Source organism: Culex quinquefasciatus, chromosome 3 (assembly GCF_015732765.1).
Source record: "Culex quinquefasciatus strain JHB chromosome 3, VPISU_Cqui_1.0_pri_paternal, whole genome shotgun sequence".
Lineage (NCBI taxonomy): Eukaryota > Metazoa > Arthropoda > Insecta > Diptera > Culicidae > Culex > Culex quinquefasciatus.
This window is the reverse complement of record NC_051863.1, coordinates 198,978,524-199,005,621: the sequence shown is the minus strand read 5'-3', so window position 1 is coordinate 199,005,621 and position 27,098 is coordinate 198,978,524. Positions and strand designations below refer to the sequence as shown.

The window sequence follows — 27,098 nt, the reverse complement described above, 5'->3', positions numbered from 1 at the left end:
GCACCAGCATAATAAAATAAGAATTAAAGCATAAACGCACTTACAACACTGCTTAAAAAATCATCAAAATTAAAAACTAATAAAAAAAACTCAAAATTCGACTGTTCCTTTCAAAATTTTGTGACCATAAAGTGTTTGTTCTCTTGTTTTACTAAGAAAAAAAAAAATAGGAAAAGGCAAAGTACTAAAAGTAAAAACTATTTTTTTCAGAAACGCTAAAACATGAGGACAGTTGGATATTTTTATCTAAGCATTTCCAACTTATATAAAACACAATATAAAATAGTGTACAACCAGACTCGTTTGACAATAACCTCGATTATCCGATTATTTGAAGTACTAATCGTTCAATGGGGGGATAAAAAAAATCTAATTTCATGACTAACTTTCAAAATATTGAAGCAAAAAGTATCACAAAATGCTTTATAAATTACAACTGACTACTACCGAAACTTTGTCAAATATCAATAAATTTATGAAAATCATTTTTTTTGCCGATCGTAGACGCAAAAAAAAACAAAATTGGCGAAAACTCTATAAGATTTCTAATAATTAAAAAAATCAAAAATAAACGTAATACAATGTTGTATGTTTTATTTTGAATTAACAATGAATTGAACAACTATTTCGAATGAAAATTTAATGTCTATTTCTAACAATCCTGATGTTTGGTGGAATATTTGACAAATAAAATTGTCTTAGTAACTTCGGATTATACTTCCACTTTTAACATCCAGTTCAAGTTATATGACCCCCTGAAGCCGAATTTGAAAATAAATTTTCTCAATATATTTTATGGCCGCCATCTTGAATTTTGAATTTTCCATTCACTTAAGAACATTTTTGGATCATATTTAGGCTCAACGAGCCAAAAAAGCCTACCTACCGCGAATGAAATTTAATTTACCAAATAAATAATTTTAACTCTACTACGTCTCGATATCAGCTAAACCAAAATGAACTACGTTGTTCAGCGCCTTCCCGGTTATGTCTATGGCATAACGACTTTATGACCAAATAAATCATAAATTCCCAACTTTTTTCCAGATAATTTGCAAATTTTTGAGAATTATCCACATATTTCGGTTTTCTCGATTTCTTGACATGAGTAGTCACTATTGGTGCAAAGCATAGTTTTGAGTTATGATTTTCAAATAAATCTAATTTAATTCAAAACCAAAAACCTTTTATTTAAATAAGCGATATTTATATCAATATAAAAGAACTTCAAATATTTTCAAACGAAACGGTATTTTATTTTGCAGAACATTTATAATTTTTATGCACTTGACATTTTTCGATTTAAAAAGTTTTCTTTTTCAAACTTTGAAGATTTTCCCATTCTGTTCTAAAAAAAGATTTTAAAAAAAATAAATGGCCAAACCAAGCCTCAAAAGTTGAACTTTTCATACTGTTAAAATGGATTCTTGGGTGTCCTTAGCAATAAACCAAACTTTTTTTTTTTTTTGATATCTGGATATTTTTGAAAAAAAAAAGTTTATTGGACCTTTTGGGGGAAAAAAACTTCAAACTTGATTGCTTGAAACAGATGTTATGCGAAACGAAGATAATCCACGTGGTTTTGGGCTAATTATTAATTTACCCAATTGTAAACGTAGATAATGACTCGCCATTGATTTAAAATGTTGGAATATTTCATTCAAACGTATTTTAAAAATCTCGTTACGTAAAAGCTGTAATTTCTTCTTTAGGATTCTTTTCAGCAAGCATTTCCATCTCTGCAATTTACCCCGAATCCGTCATATTTGTCATTCAAATCCATCTCACGAGGACGCAACTGCACTTTGCCCGTCGAGATAGTGCACGCACCCCCCGCTCACAGAACCGTAAAATAATCGAAGAAGAAACCCACCAATCAACACGCACCCAAGTGGATCGAACCGAGCGCAAAATCAAACCATCTCGCTTCGTTCGCAAACGGCCAAATTTATGATGACCAACGGCTTGCCCCGAGCCCGAGGTCATTTTAATAAAAGCTCTCGTTTGTCGCCCACTTACCGGAATGAGAAAATTGACGATTTTTGGCACCCCGGCCCTGGCAAAGTCCAAAAACGTGCAAAAGTGTTGTTTAAAATAATGAACCCCACCCCTTACTGCCGAAAGCCGGACGAGCCGGACGAGCTGTTCAGAATTATAATAAACAATCAAATAATTCTCTGCTTTATGGAGACCCCCTCGCACCGCGCGCTTCGCTGCTCGGTCCGAAATTCTGTAACACGGATAAACGAGTGCCGACTGTTGAAACAAATAATAACGAATTCCGAAACCGGCACGGAAAATCTCCAACTAATGGAAAACGCTTTCCCCACCAACCACCACCCTTTTATCACACACACACACACACAAATGTCGTTAGCAAGTGGCGCGTCGTGTACCATCACCACCCCAACCCTCTGGCAGGATAAATTGGAGAAATATGGAGTCGTTGGCCTGAGTGGAAAGAAGATTAAAGCCACCACCTCCTCCCAGGCGCTTCGTTTCTGCCTCTTCTTCTCCTTCTTCTTCTACTGGCAAGAAGGATTCAGGTCAGGATCAAAGGGTCTTTCGTTGGCTGCTGCCAACACTGCTCGTGCAAGATATTGATTTTATAAAGTAATACTCTTTCCGGTGAAGCACCAGCTCGTCGCACTGTGTCGTCCGCTCGTTTCGTTTTGTTCGATTCTATCCGATGAAGCTGACAAGCGGCTTAGGTTGGTCGAGGAGGAGGAGGACAGGGAAAGGAACGACAAGGACACCCAGGGTCACCGCACATGTATGAGATGTAGGTTAGGACCGGGGCCAGAAGCCAACAAGCGACAAAACGCAACATCTGGCGTACAGGTTAATAAATTTTGTGTGACACTCCGGGCCGTCCAACCGTATGCTGCTGCATCATAACTCTGGTCTGGTGAGCAGTTATTATTCATGGCGGTGGCGGTCCAGATTTCAGCAGCATCCAAAGGCGATCGTGCGTTATCTCCGCCCGGCGAAGATTACTCCAAACCAACAATACCGCGAGAGTGCACATCAACACTGCGGCTTCTATGTGCTACCTGTCAGCAGCAGCAGTAGCATCGTTCCGCATCACTCAACGCTGCAAGTTCCGTCGAAATGCGGTCGGAGAAAGAGCTACCTCCTCCTCTGCTACCGGTGTGCACAGATACGAAAGGAGGGAGAGAGAGAGAGAGTGTGTTACCCGGTAATCAAACAGCAAATTAGCCTAACGAGCAATTAACGCACGGAGAAGCGACCGTCGACTACGAGATTGCTGAACTTGGCTGAACACAGTCTGTGTCGGTAGCTTCTTCCGGATCACTTCCTACCGGAGGACGACCGTGCAGAATGGATCAAATAATTGTTGTGCTCTAGTTTCATCTCGTAGGCTCAATCAGAGCAGTAGCAGTTGTAGCGAGTGTGTCGTCGTCTCTTTTATGTCCCCGGCGATATGGTGGACACTGCCGGTCAAGGTATACTCTCGGCGGCGTATTCACCTGGCGCACACGGCAAATCCTATCAACGCAGGACCACCAGCATCGGAAGAACGTCTCGGTGCGGCATCAACAGAGTGCTACTTCCTCCCTTCGATAGTATCGTCGTACGGCGCTGGTGACCCGTTGAGACTGCGTGTGTGGGTCGTCATCATCATCTCATGTTGTGGTCGTTCCGAGAGTACACCGGACTATCGCTGCCTTCACCTCAGAGTGGTATAGGGACAATGTTTATACATACTGAGCTGTTGATTAGGCTAATTAAAATGATTCTTGCCGGCGTCGACCGATACGCTCCAACTCGGGACAGTCCATTTCTTCTAAACAAGTGAGCCAGAGATGGTTCGGAAGTCACTTTCACAAAACTATTTTACGGTTATTATGATTGGGATCACGCACCAATCGAAAGGATATCAACGTAATCCAGTGTCTATTAGGACCCCCCTAAGAAGCAATCTCAAGTATAATTTAATGATATCCCACAGGGATTGGTTCGATTACCACCGGATCAGTGCACCGTGGGCATCAGTCAATCAAACCAACGATTCTACTGCAATGAGCACCACGCAGTGTCCTTAAAACCACCACCAACAGTGCACTTTAGCTCCGCCACCTCGATTCGCCTCCTGGCAAATGGGTTTTCCATTACTGTACGAGGATGAACGCGCTTTCGACAATATCTGTCGGGCTATCGCAGTATCGTTTATCGTTGCCAACAGCAGCAGCATCAACCCCTTCTTCAGATTCTCTCAATGATGGTCTCGTCGGTTGGGATGTGTGCTTTGATGCAACCAACCACCCACCCTCATCAAATCACAACGAGGAAAGCTCAGTGAATGGCGTTTCGTTGCTGATGACCCAAGAAGTCCCATTAAGGAAACGACACGAACGCACGCAACTGCTGATTGGACGTGTATCTGCTCGAAAGCGAGACACAACGGGGTTGTGAAAATAAATCATCAATTTGATAAAATAAGCCGGCCAACAACAATGTCGTCTGCCCACATATCAAGAAACCTGCAGACACACAGTCGTCTTCACAGCGACTATCGCATGGTATAGTTCTATTTGTTTATACATACATATCTATTTGTTGGCAAAACTCGGGTGTCGTCATTCAAAAGGATATATGGCTCATTTTCTAATTTGCTGCCCAAACAAAAGCACCCAGCAGTTAGGAGCTGACAATAATATCCACGTTTTACGGTCAGTCGATTTGCTTTGCCGAGTAGCTACGAACGAGTCTGCAAATTTGCGAAACAATTAGAAACACTGACGAAACGGCGGCTGAAACGGGTGGCATCCGAGTGGAAAACTTACCCTGCACAGCGCAATTTTCACAAAACCAGGAATCAGTTTGCAGCAGAGTGTAAAATTGAGTCACTTTGGCGCGAAGCTTTTGAAGCGAAATTGGGGCTTGTTTACTGTTAATTTGGAGCGAAGAGTTATCTTTGTTTAGCAAATAGAGTCTGGGAATTTTCTGCGGCAGCCAATTATCCAAATTTTATGTTGAGATTACGAGTTTCGTGTTAAATTGTGGAATTGCTGAAAGTGCTGAAAGAATCACGTTTTGCAACGAGTTTTTTGCAATTCCGAATGTAATTTTATGTCAATCATTCATGTGTACAACTTTTCAGCACTGGTATTGAAAGGTATTATTTTTCCATTCTGTTATTTTAGGTAGGGACAAGTAGGCCGTTTCGTTTCTACAGAAGGACAGGACAAGTTGACAGTTTCACAACGGAATTGCAAAACGATTTTTAAATTAACCCAAACATGCTAAAAATGACTCTAAACACAGGGCAATGCCTTATAAATTAATTTCAGTTGATTGCACTAAAATTTCCATTGAAAATTTGAACCTTGAACCGTTGGTGTTACAGAAATGAAGGTCTTAGTAGAAGAAGAGCAATTCGGAATTATGACACGACAGAAACTACTTTAGTGTTAGTTTTCAAAAATTAGCTGTTATTAATTTCATGTCTTTTTTTATTCTTCCAAAGATAAACAGTAGTGCGTCCAATTTCCCGGGGATACAAAATTCCCGGGAAACGGGAAATTTCAACCAATTTCCCGGGAATTCCCGTTTGGACTCGTTTAAAAATATTTTGAACTTTTATGAAATTACAATGTACAGCACCGCAAAAACTTTTTTCTAGCAAAAATAAAATTTTCGGAGGTATTTACAAATTTTCAAAATCAATGATTGCAAAACAACTGTACAGGTGTATGATGCACTTTAATAGTAGTTTATGCAACAAGTTGCAAAAAGAGGATTTTTTCAGCACGAGTCGTACATTTATCATTTATACATTTATTAAAAAAAAAAAAGAATTTCCTCGAGTTTTGGAATTGTAGTTGTCACAAACTTCATTTATTTTTCGTTAGTTTTTTACATTTTTTTTAGTTTTGATTTTTTTAAACAATTTTTTTGAAAATGCTTCAAAAATAAATATTATCTGAATCAAACCTTGACATGCAATTTATAGACGAGCTGATTAGTTCAATATGAACAGTCGTTTGAAATGAATAAAATCAAATCAGGTTCTCTCATTAGTTTTTCTTGTATATTTTCAAAATTTGGTACCAAAAAGTTAGGAAAATGTATACTTCCGCTTGAATTTCGGGAATTCCCGGGAAATTTACAAATTTCCCGGGAAACGGGAAATATTTTTTTCGGGAATTTGGGTAAGAAATTGGACGCTCTAATAAGCAGTTCTCCAAAATATTATAAAATAAAGAATTTCCTCGAGTTTTGGAATTGTAGTTGTCACAAACTTTATTAATTTTTCGTTAGTTTTTTACATTTTTTTTTAGTTTTGATTTTTTTGAACAATTCTTTGAAAATGAGCTGAGCAGCTTTTCAAATATCTAGATCTTAGACCTTAGAACCACAGCCCTAAAACATATAAAAAAAATAAAAGTAGAATTTTATTTTTGGAAATCAATTTTTAGTTACAAAAAGTGATTTTATTATTCAACAAAAATAAACAATAAATAAAGGACACATAGTGCAATCTTTCCAGATTTAAAAAAAAAGACATAAAAAATGTCAAAACAAATTTGACTACATTTTTTTATTTTAAGTCAAATTTGCAAGCTAAAATGTGCTTAATGCAATTTTGAAAAAAAAACTTTTTCATGTCCAAGCCGCGTTTCTTTTAAATAATGCCCATGATTTCCCATTCATATTAAAAAAAAGGTATTTTCAAAAAGCTGAAAAAATGTCCTAAATTTTGCTTTTTTACATTGTTGATAAGGCCTTTGATTGCTGAGATATGGATTTTCTCAGTGTTTCCCAATTAGCCCTCATTTTTTGATCGTCGATTTCTTGGGTCCTTTTTTCAATATAAAAAAAAATAAATTTTGTGAAATTTTTGGCTCTTTTCAAAAAGTAATAAATTCAAAATTGTATAATCAAGATAAATGTTCATGATACTTTCGGATTTTAGGATTTATTTTTTTTCAAATGTTGAGTTAGAGTAAAGTTTTGCGAGGAATCCAAATGCTGTCTATGCTTTTTGGTTCCAGCTTTTTAGATATTCATACATATAACCTTTTCAAATTTTAGGTTAGATTTGTGTTACCTTTTTGTCTGAATCGTGCTGTTTTCAAAAGGGATTTCTGTATAAATCAATAATAGAGTTATACGAGAAATGATTTTTTTTTTCAGATCAAATCATATAGTGAAGTAAAGTACAAAACAATCTCCCAAAATTTGAAATTAGTTGATTTAGCCCTCCACTGGCGCAAAGCGATTGAATTTAGTATGGAAAAGCATTTCTTTTTGTATTTAGATTTCTATAATTATTAATTTAAATCAAATTAAAAAAATAACAACTAAAAACACTTTCGAAAGATATCCAGACTTAATACTACGTTGAGTATTTGATACACCCTAGTCCTTTTGGTTGCTCCAAAAAGTTTCATGACCTATTAACTCTGAAGTCAGCACATCACATTCAGATAAAATAAAAAATTAAGTGTAAGGAAATCCTCAAACACCTAAAAGTGGAATTAGTACGGTTCTTTTCATTGAAAGGACAAGTTTCGGAATAAAATTTAAAAAAAACGTTCGAATTTCCAGCTCTTCTTCGTCGCGGAATGGAAAATCAATTTCCCACTAATATTTCAATTATGCCAAATGACTTTCGCCGAACGTTAATTCAATTCATTTGCCCAAAGCCCCAGAACACAGCAACACATTCGGCATCCTGCACATTCTGTGCGCTCTCAGTTATGATCTTCCGTTCCGAAATTATGCCATTTGGCGGCTTCAACGGCGCACTGCGTACAGCGGCGGGCCATTCGGATGCCACCGCAAATCTGGTCCAAACACGTAGATTAGCGCGCTCGCAGAATTACTCGTTACGGGGCGAGCAACAATTCCCGGAGTAGGTATAGTTCGGTACCGGGCGGGCGCGCGTTCCGCTGGAAATCAATATGTTTCCCGCCTCCGGTGACCATCACCACCACAAACCACAGAACCAGAAGGAGTTTGACCGAGAATAGGCCACTACCACTCGGTGCGCGGATGTGCCGGGGGACCAACCAAGTCACACATTCCGGTTGCCCAAGCAATATCGTCGGGTTTGTGGGTAACAAAGGCTTGAAGGTGGTAGAGGGGCGGTCAATAAACAAGCGATCCATATGTTTAATTAAGGATTTACATCGAATGCGTTTCCCGGCCCGGCCGCTTCTCCGGGCCAACCTATAGACATTAGCGGTCAGGTTGGAGGTTCGGGTTCGGGTTCGATTTGGGCACGTACAGTACTACGCCAGATAGCGGCGGATTAGGCGCCAACCGGCATGGCCTGGGACCGGACTCGGGTCGTCCCAGCTCGGTGTGAGAGTCAGTGCTTGTAAATTACACTCTCCGGCGGTCAAAGTTGTTCCTGGGAGTGGTGTTTGTGTACGGATTTGTGCTGTTGCTGTGGCTTTTAGGTGACTTGTCGCTATCTCTTCAGCTTCGATGAGTTTTCCGCCGGCAGCTGCCATATGCTATGCAGTACAATGTAACTTGCCACAACGGCAGAGGCTTGTCTTTGGCCAGGGCATGACCCGACCGAAAGGACCAAGGATTTTGTGGATTATTGACCGAGATTTAAAAGCCGGGTTATTGCTTCGGTGAGCGTGGGGTGACCCTCAGAAACACTTAATTAATGTCAGTTCTAGCTAAGTGACGAGCTGTTTACAATGAAAAACCTCGTCATTGGATTGAAACACAGATTAGAGAAATGATAGGTAAAAGCTTCTTCAAGTGTTTTGGAAATCACTCTATGTAGATCGGATTTGTGGTTAGAATCAACAACTTTCTAGTAGATGAACCACAGGTTTACCCTTAAAATGAATCTCAAAATCTAATTTGTTTCCATGTACCTTACATTTCCCCAAGATTTAAAACCCACTTGAAATGGCGCAGAAAATAATTGTACACGTGCAATTCACCCAACAATATCCTGGAGCACGAGCCAAAAAGTACTTCCCGGCCATCACGGTATGAACAACTACAAGTGGCCACTTCCCCCACTACAGAGATGACTTCCGAAATCTGTGTTGAGTGTGTGTGCGCCATTACACGTGTGAGCACTACAACGGACCATGTGTGTTGCAGCAGATATGCAACGGAATGTTCTGCCTGCTAAAAAGTACTTCACTGAACTGCAAAAAGGGCGCACGGACAACCACTTTAAATGCCTGGACGACCTTTTCCGTGGAAAGCTGAAGGGACGACGGGAGGTACCTCGGTTGGGGTGGGGATAATAAGATTGCTCTCCCTCGATGCATCGACCGGACCACGACGCCGGAAAGTGCATTGTGTGTGTGTGTATCGAAAATGTTATTATAGTCACTTGTGTACGACGAGAAGTGTTCCGGTTAAGCTCCCTGCCGCCTCCAACCGGGACAAGGGGTATCTTGCTGATCGTTCACTTTAACGGACCAAATTGGTTCCCGCACTCCATATTCGATTCTTGCATGCACTTTAGGGTGACTGGAATGTATGTAATGTTTTGAAAGCCTTTTTTTACAGATGCGTCATTTTTTTGTTAATACCGCTTTGGTAGTTTTTTTTTTTTTTTTTTTTTTTGAAAAATTAGTTTATCAGTTTAAAAAAATAGTTCCTGTTGATATTTTATCAAAAAGCTTAGAAAATGATCCATAAATTCGTCTGAGCTTCACTACTCAAATGTAAAGAAACAAAAAAAAATGTTTTTCAATTGTCACTGAAACAGCTCTACATTTTCAAATGGCGATATCTCAGCAACTTTTAATTCAATTTTCAATGTTAACAAATGAATGTTGTTGTTTATTTTATTAACGTGACTTTAACCTAGAGAGGTAATTCGTCACTTAACAAATGAATGAATTCTTGAAATTTTATGATCTCCTCCCTCTCCCCCAACCAATTGAATGAATTTTCCTGCGGAGATAATCAATTACACCATGAAAAATAAAAAACTATTCAAAGTTTTGTGAATTGTCGATGCACAGCTCCGCAAACACAAATTTAAACCTTGAATTTGTTAAATCTAAAGATTGTAAAACAACTGTGCTAATGCACAATGCATTTTAAAACTCTTTTTTCTTTGAAATGTTGAAAGGGACCATCCAGAAACCACGTAGACACTTGGGGGGAGGGTTAGAGATTACTCTTCCCTCGACCTTTGCCTGATGCACACGGATAGAAATCCTGTAAGCAAATCTGTGTTGTTGAATTCGACAACATGGAAATGTTTTCAAAATCGTCAACATTTTTTTGAACCACAATGTTATCGATTTTGAAAACATTTGCAACGAAATCAAGAAAAATGTTGACGATGTTGAAAACATTTTCATGTTATCGAATTTATTTCATATGATTTTCAACGCAGGATTTTTTGAGTTGATTTGACTTCAAATTCCATAGATATTTAGATGTCTTTGGAGGAGGGAGGGGGATGAACGGATTTTGGCCGTATTAGTTTCATTAGATCCGTCTTGGAGTCCCATAGGTCTCTTTTTAAAATCAGCAAGTTTAGTTAAGTACTTCAAAAGTTATGCTAAAAATCGATTTTGGCGTATGTCCGGAAGATTGTAAAAAGGGCGGTTTTTGCAAGAAAACCTATCATGTTATACATTTTTAAAAAGTATTAAAAAGACCTTTCCCATGAGCCCAAAACATTGAACTTAAGTGTTATTTATACACTTTTTGGATGCCAGATCTCAGATATTTCAATAAAAATTATGTCCGTGTTCATCATGCGACCTGTCGTTAGTTAGATAATCGAAAGACTTTCCAAATGAGCCTAAAACATCGAGGATCTGACAACCCTATCAAAAGTTATCAGCACTTAAGTTTTATTTATACACTTTTTGGAGGCCTGATCTCAGATTTTTCGTTAAAAATTATTTGAAAAGATTAAAACATCGAGGATCTGACAATCCTATCAAAAGTTATTAGCACTTAAGTTTTATTTATACACTTTTTAGAGGCCGGATTTCAGATATTGTAATAGAAATATTGCCTGAATCTTCCATGCGAACTATCGTTGAATAGGTTTTTTTATCAGACCTTGCCGATGAGCCAGAAATACTGAAGGTCTGCGAACCCTATCAAAAGAAATGAGTAATAAAGTTTATTTGTTAAACATGTTAAGGGGGAATGTTGCTATTTTTACTGAATGTATTGACTTTATGAATGTGAGGAAGGCACCAACCACCTAGAGGTGGATTAAAGAAACGTTTTTATTTTATTTTTTAATAAGTTATCACATTTTAAAATATCTTTTTACACTGATTGCCGAATGCTGGGGCTGATTTAAATTTGATTTAAGTATTTGTTACAGCACGGGAAAATTTAAAATTGCTAAAAAGTTTAATGTTAAAATTACCAAACTGCCAGATTTTTAAAGTCAAACATTAAAGAATAATTAAATAAAACGTATTTTTTAAGATGATATGAAATAACTTTTGGAAATTTTTGAGGATTTGCTTCTGTAAAAAAAATCAAGCTTTTGATAAACTTTAAACTGTATATTCTCTTAGAAATAAATTTTAAAAAAGAACGCGGTTCAGAGAATTTTACTTTTTGTGTAACAAAAAAATAGTGCAAATATCTGTGACTTTTTAGAGGGTCAAATTCTATTTTTTTAATTCTTCACATTATTGCTTTATGTTTGGCTTGATTGCTAAATATTACTCAATTGTTTTATCACCATGCATTAAATTGAATTTTAGGGACTATCGATGTTTCTCGGTTAAATTATTCTTTTGATTAATTAGAGGAAAGTAATGAAACTGAGAGGTGGATATTTCTAGTATCACGAAATCTTGTGAAGACATTTTGTATTTTGGAATATTAACAGATCATTTTTGAACAAAAATAATCATGGACGAACCAATTATACAAAATGGTTGTTTTGACCATAGAGTTTTATGTGAATCTTATGTGAGCGTTATGAATACGAAAATAGATAAATTCCGGCTTTTATATATTATACGTGTCATTTTCGATATTTAATGTCACATTAAAAACTTCAAATAAATTATCCAATGATTTTTTTTTTTCGGAGATAAGAATTTTTATTTGTGCAGCTGACTGTTTTAGAAAATATCTGTAATTTCGAAGCCTCGTAAATTTTTTGTAGAGATTTGTACTTTAAAATTAATGAAACGAGAAAATTGAAAAATTGCTCCTCTCGGGGAAAAAATCATTAAATTAAATTTCCAAAAGTTACAAACCTACAATCAAAAATATTGCTTGATAACTGTGTCAAAAATTCAAAAGCATTATGACATGGTCCTGACAATTAAACACGATGAGCAGAATAAAATTTAAATAAATTCCTTTTTGGGAACATCGGATTTACTTTTCTGGTCCCCCTAATGCACTTGCATCACCAGCGAGAATTGCTCACTTATACCAGTCAAGTCTGGTAATATTTTGAAATATCGAGTGATGAAAATTGATATGCTTTTAATTTCATACGCTCACTTAGCATGTGAGCGTGGGGGGGAGTGCACAAATATGGATGGGGAAGCTGCAGTATTGCGTTTCTTCATATTAGTTGTAGACTACGAAGTTGCAGTTACATAGCGCTACCATGTACATTGTAATGGTAAAGGTGATGATGAAGGCGTGTGTAGCACACACTCTAGTATCGAAGGAGTGGAGCAAATCGGGATGGAGTAGAGAGGTAACAAGACCAAATTGGTTTTAGCCGGTATCAATCAACACGATTCTAGTGTGCTGTCGTGTAGACATTCATCGCCACGTGGTTGGCAGGACGGGGGCAAGGGCAGCGATCGATACTGGCAAAGCTGGTATTCAAAACCGCAATCTTGTTACCTCTTCATCTGAGCTACAATATGTAATAGATTGCCAAATCTAAGCCACACATGTGCCACACACTTTGCTGAATAGAACTCGTTCTCTCGAAGGAAATGAAATCAACTCACTCACTGACTTGCTCGACGACGACGACGACGTGGTTCAAATACGATTGTTTATGGCATTAATTAGGGCATCTGATTCGATTGCCTGTTCTAATAAGCCTGATTGTGTAGTACTGTGTTTTGGCGCCATACCGTTCGGGACACGTTGATTGCTGTAACAGCAACACAGAGAGAAAGCACACCTCATCTTTACGAGAGTACCATTTTATCCCCCACCAAGCAATGAATTATTCATCGCCGAACCATTGGTAATGCGCGCGCGGTCCCATCGGTTTCAGCTCGTTCAACTATACGGGGCAAGATGTAGAAAAATGTGCTGCTCTTCAAAGGAATTGCTTTTTGCTCCCCATCTGCTTCCCGTTCGGGACGATGTCATTCCAGATTGCAGCAAAAACCACCCGATCCGGGTCAACATTCCAGATTCCGTGAGAACCAAAAGCTCAAGCTGCGCGATGATTGTAATTCAAAATCGTGTAGATCTTTTTTTACCAAAAGTGGATTACGCCATGCCCTGCGACGACGACAATCGCACCGCGGCGTCGTTCCAGTTTTTCTCGATGATAAAAACTAATGTTGGCGAAAATTCCGCTTACCTGCAAAGATAGAAAGGAAGAGAGACATCGTACCATTAAAATCCCATCATAAAACATAGAATTAAAGCATGTTCGGTGAGCGAGAGCGAGCTTGGAGAAGAAAAAAAGTGAACCACTTTTTCAAATCACAAATTGGTGGCGAAGAAGAAGAAGAAGCGCGGAAAATAATAATTTCGCCGCAAGAAAAGGAGACAAATATGAAAAGAGTAAAATTAATGCTGTCATCGGTGCTGGGTGGTGGCTTTGGCTGCGTGGAATTCTAATTGGAGGATTAGCGGCTTTCATTCCACAAAAAGAGAAAAAGAAATGGAACAGAAGTAAAAAAAATGGGAACGCAATTGTAAATTCTTGGCTTGTGCCGTTCGGTGGTTTTGGCCTGAATTAATAGGATTAAAAATTTGCAATATTTCATCTTGATTGTATGGGGCTAGATTTGTGAAAGACAAAACCGCTATCTTTTTGCTTCAATACTAGCTTTTGAAGAGTTTGAAGAAGTGAGTGCCTTAACGTTTCTTATTGCATTAATAAAGAATCGTTATAAATATTTGCTCATGGCTTATTCAAAAACTCTTATGAAAGTGATATTATAATATAAAAATATAAAATAATATAAATATACAAATTGAAACCTTGTTTCCATAATTTCAATGGAAAAAATGTTTTTGAATGCTTTATACGCTAGTAAAGTAGTTCTTCCTGTGGTCACAAAATTTAATTTTTAGAATAATTCTTAAAGTTAAAAATGCAAAATTATACGTTAAGCAATAAATATATTCTAAATAGTTTACAATTAATAGTACAAGTTTTTTCAATGAAATTTAAATTTTTTTAGTAAGTTGTTTGCCCCCTGACTTAAAAAAATGCAGAAAAAAAATTCAAATTGATTCAGTGGCCTAACATTACATTTTTTTTTAACTAGATGAAAATTAATCTGAAACTAGGTAATAAATGAGCTCAAGTATACTTGATAGATAATTCAAATTAAGAAGTCAATGTTAAATATTTTTGTTTCCTTATTTTTAGGGTGATTTATGAGGGGGGATTAATAAAAAAAACAAATTCGCAACGGCCTTACAGCTTTGAGATTAAAATGCGAATTGAACCCGACATGAACTTGGCAACAAATATTCATAAAGGCCAAAAAAGGATGTTCTTCGAAAAAATCATGTCTGATGGAGAACCAAGTCTGGCCGAAAAATCAGGGAGCAAAACAGTTTTTTTTTTCTTTTCAAAAAACTTATAAATTCTAATGGAAATTTAAAAACAAGGACATGAAATCGATTTAAAATACCCTTGACATTTATTCAGCGTTCGTAGCTCGAATAATCGAATAACGAAAAAAAATTGTCTTATTTTAGACTGTTGATCTTAAGAATGGCCCCTAAAATGCTCTAAAGTGATTTAGAAATTTAATCCAAGATGGCGGCCAGAATGGCGGTGTTTATACATTGAAAAAAGACACCATTCAAAATTGACTAAAATCGGGGTCGCAGAACTCGAATTTGATATTAAAAGTAAGATAATTGCATTGATCTGCGTTTAAAATCATTTTTAAGAATATTCTGGATTATTCAAAAGTTTGAATTTTTGTGAAAAACTTTTTTTTGTGCTTTAAAACCACCCTAACAAAATTCAAAAATTGAGCAACTATATGTTTTTCCATGTAATTTTTCTCGATGAATCTGAATCTGCCTTCAAATCTAAGCAAAACTGTCAAAATATCGTTTTTTTGATCATATTTTGGGTTTATGTGATAGTATTACGTAGAAACCCAAAATATGACCAAAAAAATGAAATTTTGATGATTTTCTGAGAGCAGATTCCGCGGGCAAAATTACATGGAATATATTTATTCAAATTTTCGAATTTTTTTTGGGGTGGTCACATACACTTTTCCCCTGTAAATTAGACATTTTCATACAGATATCTCGAGTTTGAAGGAAAATACCATGGTTCTGAAAACCCTCATACGGCATAAAAAGGCTTTTATGGCCTACTTAAAACCAAAAATGTTACAAGGGTAGTCTCGTGTTTCGAAAGCGTTGGCGTTGGCCTAAAAAGTTAGATTTTTGAAAACATCTAAATCGTGAACCACCCTAATTTTCAGCTGAGCCAAAAGTTGCCCCTTCTCATTTGCAACAAATGTTCTGAGAAAAGTATTCTCAGCAATAAACTTTTGTCTCTTGTGAAAAAATACAACGTTTTTGGGATTTGATGTCCTTTTAAAATGGAGGCAATTAAAATAATGTTGGAAGAAACCGAAAAAACTTAGTATGGAGCTTAATTTCCATAAACTTAAACCATTATCTTTATTTGAATCCTGGAACAATTTAATTCAAATTATATATACTAAAACTTGAAAAAAAAAAATGCGAAAATGTATGTTTCGTCCCTTTACAAACGATTGGAAATAAAAAAATGCATTGCCTCGCGAAACTCTGAAAATTGAAGCAAAAAACCTTTAATCGAGTCGAAAACAACCTTTGCCGAGGAGACTGAGTAAACTGAATGTGTAAACAGATATGAGCAAACCCAAAGAACACACTCTCAATTCCAGATGGTCACTTCTGTGCAAATAAACACACCCCAAATCCGTATCGTCATCGTGAGTACATAAAATAAACTAGAAGAACTCACTTTCCAAATTTCACATCCATGCAAAACCGAGGGAAAAACATCTTCCCCGTGGCAAACACAAGAAAAAGTGTGAAGCTGTAAAGTCATTAAAAATAATGCACTGCATGCACTTCCGGCCAAAAACGGTCGAACGACTTCCGGAAGTGCTGAAAATCTAAAACTGTCTACACACAGTACACACACAAGGTACAACCGCCAGTCAAAAGAAAAGGAAGCTGACGTGGGGCCATGACAACTTCATCGTCATCATCGTTCCCCCCTCCCCCTAATGCCTGCACGAGGACGGAAGGGTGGCGGGAAGATGCTCTTTGAGGAGGATGGAAAGCGAACAAATTGTTGTGAAAATTGTTTGCCCACACTTTCTTCTGTGAACGCCGCACCGCCACCGGTCGTCGTTTGTCAAAGGAAAGATAATGAGCAAAAGGGTTTTCGTTTTGTTTGTTCGTCAAATCAGCTTGTCGTCCTGCTTCCTCGGGGAACGGACACTGACTTGGAGCGGTCGAGATTTTTCAAAGCTGTTATTACATTTAAGTCCTAATTGAGCAAAGTTTATTAATTCAACAGTTGCAACTTCAAAAGGTCCGTTGGTCGTCTTTGGGGGAAAACGTGCTGAAAACTTGGACTAATCCTTGAAGCCATATGCGTTCATTAGCTCAGTTGCAAGAACTCTATTGAATTCTCTCTTTCGCCCTCTGAATGCAGTGTGCAGGAATTTCCCCCGAAATTAGTCCTGCTTGTAATGCAGTCCCTCCCCAACGCCGAATAAGGTAAAATTTTCAGGTACATTTTTGCAGCAAGATGCAGTCGAATCACGAATCGCACTGCTAGCAACATTGGAATGCAAGTAATTAGGGCGCCATGCACGTTTCGTCGTGCTGCGATAGTGCGGAATGTGGACTTGTCGAGTGTCGTGCAGCAGCAGACAATCCGCGGCTACATCTAGGATGCACCTCGCACATTTCTTCGTCTTCATCGCCGCCCATTGAGTTGCATAATCCGCACCGATCCGGCTGATTCGACGACGATGGCGGTGGCCTCGATAACAGCACGACAGCACATTCGACAATGCACATCAGTTGCAACTCTCGGGCAGACAGTGTGTTTGAAATTTTGTGCAAAACCACCAGCATCAGACAAGTGAGCCGCAATGACTGCCATCAGCCATCAGCTCCACCCGCGCTTTAGAATGTGTCGAATTTGACGAGTACCGAGTGGCAGAATTTTACTTCTCTGCTCTGTGGGCGTACATTTGATACTTTTTTAACTGGGACGATTTGGTTCAATGGTTGAATAGAGGTATATTTTTGATAAAATAAAAAAACAAATGAACTTCATTACCAAATCCTGTTAAATTGTATTTTTAAAAACCTGCAGTTTTAGTTGACTGATTTGCTTACGAGTGAAATCAAGTAAAACCAGTCAAACTATATAACATTCGTAAATTCCTGAAATATGATGAAATTTCAGCATAATTTCACTTTAATCAATAAACGTTTCAAAAATATTGCAAGAACAACCTAGGTGTCATCCAACCTGAAGTATGCTCCAGATACTTTAAGAAATAAATAATTCCACTTTTTCTACAAAATATCCAAAAGTCCAATTTTCTCTATGGTTTAAATAACCAATTTTCACTGTATTTTTTAGAATTTCCAAGTCTTATTTGCATTTTTTCACACCGAAGAAAAAGGGAGAATTTCCATACACACTCCCCCTTTTTCTCGAGCTTGGGAGTTTAGGTGTTAGTTATTGTTGAGTGTTCACGATTATCCAGCTTTTTTTCAAATTGGGAAAAAGGACAACTTTAGAACTGTTGTTGTTATTTCATTAAAACGAGATTTTGAAAAAAAAACATCAGAAAAATTGTAAAAAACAGTACAATTTGTGACAAATCCATCAGAATTTAAATTTAAACCAAAGTGACTTTGATAGAATTTCAATTTATTTTTAAAATATTTTCCAACTGGTTAGGTTAAGATTATTATTTTTAGAACATGTACTGGGGTAGGCCACACACAGTCCATGCACAATTTTTGAAAAAAAAAGTTTTTCCAATTGTGTTTAGAAAAAAGTTACTTTAAAAATTCTTAGTTTAAATTCCGAGGTCACTTTGATACTTATAATTTTTCTTGTAAAAATCGGATTCAAGGTGTTCAAATTTCATTTTTAGGTCAAATGTACACCCATTAAGGTTGCTGATATAATTTTTAAGATAAAAAAATGTTTATATTTAGTCAACTAAGTTTATAAGCTTTTTAACAAAATACATATAAATTTTAGGTCAAATTTGTAAAATAGTCGAAATTTTTCCTGAAATTCATTAAAACTAGTTTTGGTTATAAAATTATTGATTTATATTGCATTTTAAAATGATTTCGAAGCAGGAATGACAAGTTTTCACATTTTACATAAAATTTGTTTTATTAACATTGCCTATAAATTTTAAGTTTTTTTTAATTGTGTTTCAAAAACATATATTTTACTAACTTATTCCAAAAATGCATTCCGTTTTCCGATTCAAAATCATGTTCATTGAGAAAATCATGACACTTTCGGAAAATTAAAATAATGTTGTTCTGATGATTAAAATAACAATATTCATCAACATTTTTTAAATTAAAGTTAAATAACTTATTAAAATTCACAAAATTTTATCAATAGTTCTTATTGAGGTACTTTGAACACTTCTCTACCACGGTCAATATGATTTCAAATCATTGCGTACGTATTTAATTTGTACTCTTCATTTTGCGGAAAAATCTGAACCCTATCAAAGTCACCCCGTTTTACGGTATGTTAATATTTAAGAAACTCTTAAATTGAATAAAAAAGTGTTTTGCACTAAATTTGTGATTATCCACCAAAAGATCTATTTTGGCAAACAAAAAGTAATATTATAAGGATTTTAATGAAAAAAAATATTTTGAAATTTTCAAAAGTGTTAATTTACTTTCACGGTGTAAATCCACACACTTACATTTTTACACATTTTTTTAAGTTAAATCACTCAAAAAAGACTCAACCAAAAAAACATACCAACCAACCCAATTTTTTCCTTTCGAAAATAATACTTTTTTTCTGTGCATGTGTCTACATTAGGGTGGGTACGGATTTTAAAAGTTCTCAGATCAAGTTCTGGTGTGGTTCCCCTTATAGGGCATACCCAAAGGGACTCTCACGCCAAATTTCAGCTCATTTGGTTGAAAACTGGCTTGTCTCAAGCGGGTTCAAGTTTACATGGAAAATACTATGGGAAATTTTGAATTTTCATTCAGTCGCTCCTACAGGCCCGGGGAAAACATGTAGAAACTTCTAGGATGGCCAGAAATGAGCGGAATCGTCTGGAGAACAACTTTCCCTAAGAGACCAGGTCGATTCGTTCAACCCTCATCGAGCTCAACGGCAATACATCCGGGGTTTGCGGAACCAACGGTTTTCCCCAGAAAAGCATCAAATTTTCCTTAGCATGCTATGAATGCTTGATGAAAACCGCGACGCCACATGTCATACAGCTACCACGTGGACTAGCATCGCCTATAAAAAATTACTTTTTATTACTTTTTGAACCATAGAATTATCATTCATGGTGATCAGGTTACTATTCAGCTGTATTCTGAACCTCCAAATAAGAAAAAAACTGTTATGGTGAAAATTTTACAAGCACGTGGTAGCTGTTTGACACGTGGCGTCGCGGTTTTCATCAAGCATTCATAGCATGCTAAGGAAAATTTGATGCTTTTCTGGGGAAAACCGTTGGTTCCGAAAACCCCGGATGTATTGCCGTTGAGCTCGATGGGGGTTGAACGAATCGACCTGGTCTCTTAGGAAAAGTTGTTCTCCAGACGATTCCGCTCATTTCTGGCCATCCTAGAAGTTTCAACATGTTTTCCCCGGGCCTGTAGGAGCGAATGAATGAAAATTCAAAATTTCTCATAGTAATTTCCATGTAAACTTGAACCCGCTTGAGACAAGCCAGTTTTCAACCAAATGAGCTGAAATTTGGCGTGAGAGTCCCTTTGGGTATGCCCTATAAGGGGAACCACACCAGAACTTGATCTGAGAACTTTTCAAAATCCGTACCCACCCTAGTCTACATACTTACACCATCAAATCATACACAAAATTGTTACTATTTTTTATGTAAATCTTTTGAATCAGTTATTTGTTGATTTATTTGAAAGGAAAGACTCAAAATCGTTTGGATGTTCTAAAATTTAACACAGATTTTATTTTTTTATTTTATTGCTTGCAAAATAAAGGTAGAATATTTTTGTTATGTTTACTGTTGCCAAAAGCTTTTAAAATGTTTATCCAATGATTCTAAAGAATTCAGCGAAGAAATGGACGTCAAAAAGCCTATCATAAACCACTCTAATATCTAATGATGTTTAAAAAGTTTGTTGAAAACCTTTTGACTACATTTACATAAAATCAGTTTTGTAAAAATAAAAATTGTGCTCAAAACTACCGAAGCATTTCTAAATCTTCAATACGCGAAAGGGTTTTTTTAAATCCTTCAGAATATAAATATGATGATAAATGTATTGATTCAGAGCCGATAGGTTGGTCTAGAAGACAAAATTGAATGATTCAAGCTATTTTCTGTAGTTTTTTAATCTTTGTTAAACATCACTGCTTTGTCTAAATTCCCATAACTAGAACAAAACTAGAGCGATAGTGGCCATTGGCCACCACGACCTCCGACGCCGCCAATCCGGTCATTAGTCCGGTCAGGGCAAGAGAAGCAATACACTACACTCTCGCTGAGTTGTTGCCACTTTTACATGATATTACTCATCGATCACTTTCGACTCACGACGACTTTTTTTTCTTCCCTCGTCACTTTTCCGCGACCGCCAATACAAATCTATTTTTATTTAATTGAGCTTCGCGTGAAAATTTTCGTTCACTTTCCCGCGCCGCGCTCGTGGAAAGTGAAATGAGTTTGACAGATTGCATTTCAAGAACTCGATACTGGCCTGCCACCACCACCCTATGTTCTGTAGGGGCATGTAAACATTTCTTGTAAATTCAATTACCCATAAAATAAGGTGCGACAATCCGCGAGGGCACGTTTTCGACTTCGTTCTGCCATATTCAATTTATTTCCAAACAACTTTCGGAATTTAGATGGAGAAAGAAGGGAGGGGGCGTCTCCTCCCCAAGCCTCTCAGCCAAATAAACGACAGTTCGCGAGTCGAAGACATCTTCCTGAAAACGATTCCATTCACCGAAAAAGAGAGAGAGAGAGAGAGAGAGAGAGAGAGAGCGCTGCGGCCATCACTTCACGAGCAAATTGCAAAATGTGACATGGAAATTAAAACTTTTCCCCACAACGGCGGCGCCCGTCTGCGTCATCGTCTTCGTCGACAGTTTTTTTTTTTTTTTTGTTCCAGCAAGCTCGTCTAAATACCTTTAAGACTGTTGTAAACTCGAGGAAAAGCAGGATTCCCGGGAAATGTAAACTTTCTTGTCTCGAGTTTAAGCTTCCATGGTAGGGTGGTTCTGATATTTTTTCAATTTTAATATCTTTCTGTAAAAATAAAAGCTTGAATGATTTAAATAGTTTCTTTTTTTTCATTTCCGTAATTATTTCAAACACCCTAAAATCTACAAGTTTATCGCTATGACACCGCGCGCAATAGGAGTAATCTTGGCTGAAAAGTTTCCCCCCCCCCCCCCCAAGACTCCGCCATTTCAGCGTCCAAAGCCGGAATCTTGTCCGCGTTGCTTTTTATGTTGCACCACCTCAGGAAGGCCCTTCCTGCTGCAGGCCGCGAGGTGGCCACCGCAGATTCTTGGCGCGTGTTTTTCCTCCACCTACAATTGCGCATTTTGCAGAACATTGCTCATTTCGCGATAACCATTAGTGTTCCAGAGAGTGGCCACAACTGGCACCCCGCGATCCCCGGGTATGATAATTACTACCTCGAGAGCAGCTCTACACAGAAAAAAAAATGTAAATTTACACAGCACTGAAACCATGTTTTGAACTTAAACGTGCTCAATGTAAATTTGAAATTCAATGTAAAAACTTGAATTGCATTTAAAGAGCCTCAATGTAAAATGAGATTCGATGTAATGCATGAATTTCATTTAAATTGAACTTTTATTTCTGGAAAAACAAAAATTTGAAAATGTGAAAGAAATGTAAACACATTTCCGATGTAAAATTTGCTAGATGTAAACTCAAAAGACATTTAAATTTCAATTGCAAACTGTTTTGCGAATGACAGCAAACCAAAACAAAGCATTCGATTTGTTTTTGATATTTCGCGCGGAGCAAAGTGGAAGTGTTTTCCGATCAATTACCATGTCAAAGCTAGACTTTAGTGGAAAATATCCTAATAGATGTCATTAGTGGCTGTAATTCTTTCGACTACCGAATAGTAACGATAGTTACAACTGCACTTCGGAGAAGGTTGCGGAAGCAGGCTGGAACTTGATTGCTAGTAAAATTTCAAATCAGTGACGTTTTGAACATTGGTAAGCATTCAACATAAGTCGCTAAATGAAAGGTTAGTCTACAATTCCGTATTAACTTTTCAATTGGGCGAATCCGCAGATGTAAACAAGCTGCCTATCCTATTCTTACTCAACGTGAACGAACTATCACTAGAGCAAGTGCGATAGTCTGTTTGTTTACATCTACTGATTCGCCCGATTGAAAAGTTAATACGGAATTACAAGTTGATTTGTTTCATAAAAGATGTTGTTTATAGACTTTTTGGCACAAATTTACGTCCTTTAGCATAATTCAAGCAAAACAATGGAGACGAATTAAAGACGAAGTGTTAACAAACAATGCATCCTGCACGTTCCCGACGTAAAACATAAACTGACGTGAGCAGGATGTCCTGTTTGATTAAACTTTATCGTTAGTGTGTCTACATGAATTTGCTTGAATTACTCTTCGAAGTAATGATTAAATTTTTTTCACCTGAATTTCTCATGCATTCTGTTAGACCTCAGAACGGTTCCGGAACTCAAAAGTTGACAATGAAGTACCAGCTTTTACGCCGAATAGCTATGGGCTAGCTTAGATTTGCGCACTTATTTCCGTTTCCGGTGGATCTGCAATATGGTATCATTTTGCTGGCATCGAGGTTGGAGATTTTGTCAGTGCTTACTGAAGGTTTGTTTAACCCGAAAGACGCAGCTTTGCTTCCGTCAAAATTCCCATCGATTTCTCGCATTCGAACGGTAACCTATTCGGTTTAGGTCACCGAAATATTAGGCGGTAAGGAACACTTTTCTCTTTCGGTTAAAATTTTAAAAACTTTTTAAGCTAGAAAATGCGATAAGATAACTTTAAAAAAATCGACAAAGAAATTGAAACTTTTTTAGTTTACTATAGCCTCAACCTCTTTCTACGATTCAAACACGAAACAGAACGTCAAAAGTGTCGGACTACACGCATATTTTTACATGCTAAAAATTTGGGTCAATTACAACTCCGACAAGCAGAGTACGCAAATTTTCGTTAACCGTTACTTTATGTTGAAATGGGTATCGTGTTAGGAAGTTAAAATGAAGTTCAAATTATCAAATTGCTTTTTTTTGTTAAACTACGGTAAAACTTATTTTTTTGACACATGAAGCGAGCAATTCCGTTACTTTTTTTTAAGTTTAATAATATGCTTGCTTTTTATCGTATAACATAAAACAATTATGCACGGCAAAATATAGCCAAAAAGCCAAATTAGGTTTTACGATGACTCGGTTAAGAGGTTAGGATTTTGACTCGTGTCGTGTGTATCTGTTAAAGCCTTCTATCGGATGGGGAAGTAAAACGTTGGTCCATTTGCGAAAAAGAGGTTTTGGGTGACTCACCACACCACCAACAACCTTCGGACTCCTAGAAATGAGCAGAAACTTGGAACAGAGACCACAAAAGAACCGGGGGTCGTTAAAGTGGGTTACTTTGCTTTACTTTTTTGTATCTGTTAAAATATGGGTGCGTGTGCGCTTTGGTACCAGGCATGCCAGATTCGAGATTTTTTAGCACAGAATCAATGCTCAAACGTATTGTTTAACCATATTAATCGTTGATTTCTTATAAAATAATTTGCTTACGAATAGATAAACGTTTTACGGTTTTTATGCTGAAGTTTTTTAAAAGATTGTTTTTTATTCAAGTTAAATTAATTTGCGTTTTTGTGATGTGCCCGAAAATCTGCAAAATCTGGCATGCCTGTTTGGTACACATGAGCTGTCAAATGACGTCACGTTCAACGACTTATTTAATATAATGAAACTGACAATGTCGTCTATTTTCCTTGGATTTTTTAGTTTTCAAAAAAATGTCTACCATTTTTCTTTTCCAATCATAGCCTTTTAAAATAAACTTTACAGTTCCGCAAAAAAAAAACAAAACAAAATATAAAAAAAAATCTTGAGCTGAAATAAAAAGAAAACTATCACAAGATGGTTTAGAATTCCTTGGATTTGTTATGTTATTGATTAGAATCGAGAATGAGTAATATCTTTGTACGTTCATCATTCAAAGAAGATTCTATTTTTTTTTTAAACGGTCCAATTTTTTTTTATTTGCCTTTTGGGTGTTATGAGACCGCTTGGAGTCAGATGTTTTCAAAAACACCCAAAAAGCAAAAAATTATATATTTTTTTGGACCTTTTTAAAAAAAAACGCTACATATTGTTGTTTCAAACGTATTAAAATTATAAAAAGTGCAAACTAAATTTTTATTTTTCAAAATTGATTGGCTGATTTCGTTTTACCCCCCACTTTTTGAGTTTAAATACAAACTAGGTACTAAAAGGAGCGTTCAAAATCTCCAAAATCTTTTTTTGCGTTACGTAATAACGTAACGCAAAAAAAGATTTTGACCTCCTATCGTAACTACATTTCCATAAAAATTGAAAAAAATGAAGCATGAGACAGCCTTCGACCCTCTCCCCTCAACTGCGTTACGTAATAAAAGAACGCTCCCAAATGTGTTGTTTGGGTTGAACTGAATAATTCAGTTGTAAAAGTAGAAAAACAAACTCAGCATATCATGATTTTTTTTATTTTGTGTGCAATAGACAATATAGTTTGCAATAAGTAGGTATGAATTCGTGACCGTGTATGATTTCAGTTAATTCTCTTGCAGCGTGTAAAATTTGTTTCGGTTTGTTTGTTTTGGGTTTTATTTTGAAGTGTTCAGTGTAGCCTGCTGCGATGACTGTAATCGCTTGTGAGTTTTGTTTACCAAATAAAAAACTCGAGTGCAGTTCTATGAAAATTTACTTTTTTCAACCGGGAAAACGAGTTCCAAGGAATCGGTGTCCAAAGAGGCCAAATAGAAGAATTAAATGGCGCTGGAGTAACGAGCTGCGAAGTGAAGAGCGGCATTCATCCGGTGGAACTGGTCCGATTTCATCCAGTGACAGGATTTCAACGGGTGTCGATGCCTAACCTTAGGTAAAGATGATTTGGGTTGATTACTCGTAATGTTATTAACTAATTGTTTGTTTTCAGCAAAAAGCAAGGCTCGTCTTCGATTCGTCTGACAACAATCCCAATTGTGGAAATCGCGGTCGTCGTTGGAGCACCACTGACGTCGTCCCAGACGGAATTGGTGCCGCAAAAATTGCGGGTCAAGATGGACAATCGGCTTAAACTAATGCAGAGCTCGGTAAGCAACTGCAACATGTACCATCAGGTGCAATAAGCAAACAAATTTAAGCGGATTGCTCAATTAGTGCTTTTAGGAATAATTTTGTCTGGTTGCATAACACCAGATTTAGTAACAGATTCCTTTTATCTTTCAGCCCATTCCAAATGCTTGCTACTTTGCGGGTCAGGTTTTCGAATCAGCTAAACTTTCGTTAGAGTGTATTGAGTGTGATATTCGGGTGGCAAGTATCGAACTTATCGTATACACCATTTACCCTCAATCTAACCGTACGCGTTCTTTTTCAGAGCGTACTGCTGTTCTGCTACTACCACCAGAATGCGAACAGCTAGAACCGCACGGTCCATCCGATTCGGCAGAAAGCAGCTGTAGTTCAACCCGATCAAGGGTATGCAATGATGACCTAGTAGACGATCGCGATGAGGATGCACGCGCCGCTGCTTCAACCCCCAGGATCGACGAAGCACACCAGAATTTTGCTAGAACAAACGATTCCACCCGCGCTTTCAATCTAGGAGGAGTTCATGGTTCACGTCACGATCACGGAATGGCTTGAGCAGAAGACCGACCACCATGTAAGTTCATTCCGTATAGTAAACATCACTTTTTCGCCAAGATTTTTTAAACGTTGCTCCGTTGAATCTGTGTTCTGGTGTAATTTTAAAAAGCTTTTAATTTGTTTCGAGGTACAGAAAGGTTAATTTTATCCAGATCAACCCATTTGATCCAAAACGAAGCTTAAATTTAATCTTTCTGAACTACGATTTACAAAGGCATTTGAAATTTACATCGGATTCAAGATTCAGCGGGGCTAAAAAAATTTTCGGGTTTGGTAAATTTACGTATATTTCATCGGAAATTTACATGATTTGAAAATTATTTGCCTTGGCTCGTTTACATCGGATGGCATGTAAATTTAAAATGAAATTGATTTAAATTCGCATCATTAATGACGTGCACTTTTGGTACATCATAAATGATGTAAATTTACCCGATTTTTTTTTTCTGTGTAGCATGTTTTTCTTCCACCCCCCAAAAAAACATGGCATCGTTGTACATCTTTTCACAGTGCGGGAGCTTTCGGGGTGGTGTGGCTTGTTCTCTTTTGTGTCACAGCGCGTGACAACCGGAAACGGTTCACTTCCGCACCGTCGAGTTGTCTGCTGCTGACTGTACTACTACACACCTTGCGGAACCAGTTGCCCGCGGAGCAGCACCCACTTGCCACTTTTTTTCTACCGTGGATTATGAAATGTTTACCAGCTGATGAAGAAGAACTAGGCCACTAACGGAACTCGCCTCAC

At 37.2% G+C, this 27,098-nt stretch overlaps 1 protein-coding gene across 3 annotated transcripts in view; it reads right to left on the bottom strand.

Annotated features, from left to right (window-relative positions):
- Positions 1-27,098, bottom strand: part of LOC6031074 (protein ECT2) — a 92,312-nt gene that overhangs the window by 40,065 nt on the left and 25,149 nt on the right. The window lies entirely within an intron of this gene.